Source organism: Sturnira hondurensis, unplaced genomic scaffold (genome assembly GCF_014824575.4).
Source record: "Sturnira hondurensis isolate 20B ecotype Veracruz unplaced genomic scaffold, ASM1482457v3 Scaffold0008916, whole genome shotgun sequence".
In the NCBI taxonomy this organism is placed as follows: Eukaryota; Metazoa; Chordata; class Mammalia; order Chiroptera; family Phyllostomidae; genus Sturnira; species Sturnira hondurensis.
The window spans coordinates 229,782-232,938 of record NW_028081547.1 but is presented as its reverse complement, the minus strand read 5'-3'; the positions used below and the strand labels follow the sequence as shown (position 1 = coordinate 232,938).

The 3,157-nt window shown below is 42.4% G+C and overlaps 1 pseudogene; it reads right to left on the bottom strand.

Moving 5' to 3' along the window:
* Positions 1-341: 341 nt before the first annotated feature.
* LOC118993848 (60S ribosomal protein L4-like) lies at positions 342-1,634 on the bottom strand (annotated as a pseudogene).
* Between the last annotated feature and the right edge of the window lie 1,523 nt (positions 1,635-3,157).

The following is a 3,157-nucleotide window of genomic DNA, read 5'->3' as shown; positions in this document are numbered from 1 at the left end:
GTTGAGGACTTTTACTCATGTTTGGCTCATGGGCTGAGATAACGTCAAAGCTGTACTCAGAATTCTGAGACCATTGATGGAAGCACCTATGCTTGGCCTTCCACGTGGTTTGGGCTTCCTTACAACATGGCAGCCTCGGGGTAACTAGAGTTTTTTCCATGGCTGCTCAGAGTTCTTTTAAAAGATTGTGTTCCAGTGAACAAGGCACAAGCTGAATGACCCTTTGTAAGCACATATTGTCACTTTCCTTACCATGTTTTTCACTGCCTTTGATTGTTTTTTTTTATTCCAAATTGGCTGTACACAGCGATTTGAATTTTGTGGAATAAATACATTTAAGCTTATGCTGCAGGAATACTTTCTTCTGTGGTGAGTTTCTTTTCTGGGCTTCTTCTCAGCTGCTGCTTTCTTGGTAGCTGCAGACTTTTCTCGCACCAAAGCCTTCTTCTGCTTCCTAACGCCAACAGTCTTCTTCCCTACCACAGGCTTATTGCCTGGAACCCTCTTCTCACCTGATTTGGCTTCTGGTGCTGCTGCTGCTCTACTCACTGGGAGCCTGTGCTTCTCAACCTGGAGAAGAATGGTGTTCTGGTGCATGGCCATTGCATATGGGTTTAGCTTCAACATGATTCTCGGGTTTTTCAGTGGAATCTTTTTCAGGACTCTGTGATGAATCTTCTTGCATGGTTCTTGGAGGGATTTTTGGATCTCTGGGCTTTTTGAGATTCTGCTAATGTCTGTGTTGAGCATGATGTACATGAGAAGATTGTAGTTACTCTTGAGGAAGGCAGCTTTATGTTGGGTGTCATACAGATCGTCTATCTTGTGGAAAGCTCTTTCAGTCCAAATGCAGAAATGGCCCAAATGTCCACCAGGAGCATGTTTCAGAATGTTCAGTTTGGTTACATTAAGCAGGTAATTCCAGGGATGTCTCTGAAGGCTTTAATGATATCACTGTCCTCATTCTAGATGATGCAAGGCCCCCTGCTCTGGATATAATGACGGTTTCTCATTTTGCTCTGTAGGTCACATTCACTGAGAGGCGAGCGGCATAACCCTTTTTGACATCATTCCAAGCCTTAAGTTTCTTAAGAAGCAAAACAGCACCTTGGTTTTCTTGTAGTCTTCAACTTTATCTTCAAACACCAAAGGACATTCAGGAACTTCCGCAGCACAGTGATCTTAGACATGATCAGTGCTGGCAAGGCTGAGGCAGACAGGGCAGAGCAGATGGCATATTGCTTTTGTTGTCACTGTGTGGTGCCAGTGATGCCAGGTTTTTGTTGGTGCAAATGTAAGGCCCCCCTCAACACATATTTCCAAAAGCACCCTGGCCAGACCAATGAGTCTCACCACCTCGAGTTCCGGGAATGTGAGCCACAGCTCTGCCAGCACACGAGACTCAGCACTGGTTGGATGACCTGGCAAGTCCCTGACAGCATAGGGCTGTCTTTTGTTTTTTTCCAGGTTGGTGTGAACAAAGTCCACAATATCTGGTCAAATGGGGGCCTTGAATACAGTAGGGAAAGTGACATTTTTGCCAGACGAGTCCCCCTTTCTGGAGCACACTGATATCAGTGGACAAGCACACACCATGCTGTGGAGAAGAGAAGGCCACACTCCTCTCAACCCTGTGGCTCCCACAGGAAAAGGCCACAGAGTGTCACATTACCACATTCTCTTCTTGTTTGAAAGTAGTCTCAAATCCACCCAGATTGAGGAGAAGAAAATTCCTCTTGATGAAACGTGCATTGGAGTATTTGTAGCCATATTTTAAAACTGGTGCAGAAGCCAATCTATTAAATATATTGGTTTCATGTTTCCATTTGTTTGTGTCTTCCTTGATTTATTTCTTCAGTGTTGTGTAGTTTTCTGCATACAGGTCTTTTACCTCCTTGGTTAGGTTTATTCCTAGGTATTTTATTTTTGTTTTTGCTATACGGAATGGGATTTTTTTCTTGATTTCTGCTTCGGCTGACTCATTGTTAGTATACAAAAATGCCTTTGATTTCTGGATATTGACTTTGTAACCGGCTGTTTTGCCAAATTCATTTATTAGTTCGAGCAGTTTTTTGGTAGAGTCTATAGGATTTTTCCATGTACACCATCATGTCATCTGCAAACAATGCCAGTTTTGTTTCCTCCTTTCCAATTTGAATGCCTTTTATTTCCTTTTCTTGCCTAATCGCTAAGGCTAAAACTTCCAATACTATATTAAATAGAAGTGGTGAAAGTGGACAACCTTGTCTTGTTCCTGAAAGAAAGAAGGAGCTCCTACCTTTTGCAACAACATGGATAGAACTGGAAAGCATTATGCTGAGTGAAATAAGCCAGGTGTTGAAGGACAAATACCATATGATCTCACCTTTAAAAGGAAGCTAAACAACAAAACAAACAAGCAAGCAAAATATAACCAAAGGCACTGAAATTTAGAACAGGCTGACAGCGACCAAAGGGAAGAGGGGAAGGAATTTCAGGGGAAATAGGGGAGGGATTTAGAGGAACATATATAAAGGATACATGGACAACAACTGAGAAGGGTGAAAATGGGAGGGAGGGGGGAGCAGGGGGGGTGGAATGGGATAGGAGTAATAGGCAGAAAACTATACTTGAAAAATAATTAAATAAATTCAAAAAAAAGAAATAATCCAATACAGAAGCTCAAAAAAAAAGAAGAAATAAAACATCTTAACATGTTTTTTTTTTTTAAAAAAAAGAATTAAGAAAGAACAAAAAGTAGTGGCTTTGTCTGAGGGTCTTGTTTCTCCTCAGCAGAGACGAAACCCCATGGCCTTTCACAACTGAGTGCTGCCTAATCTGCTGATTCTGGCACTGGTGCTCAGTGTTTGGGAGCCTGGTTTGTGCTTTCATCTTCTCTCCTTTTAAGGGAAACTCCAGCAACTGCACTACTATCCACTGTCCTTGTGAATGGTTTGGCCCCTTTAATGACCTGACCCTGGTAGGAGCATGTTAATATCTTCACTTGCTTGAGTCTTGTATACAAAGCATAGGTGGAAGTTTCTCCCATGACCATGCAGTCAGCCTAGAGGAAATTGTGGCTCAGTGAGTTAATTGCTGAAAAGACTTTGAGGGCTTCAGGAATGAGCCTGTATCTGTTGTGGGGGATATTATGACCCTGGAAAAGTCCATGCTGTTG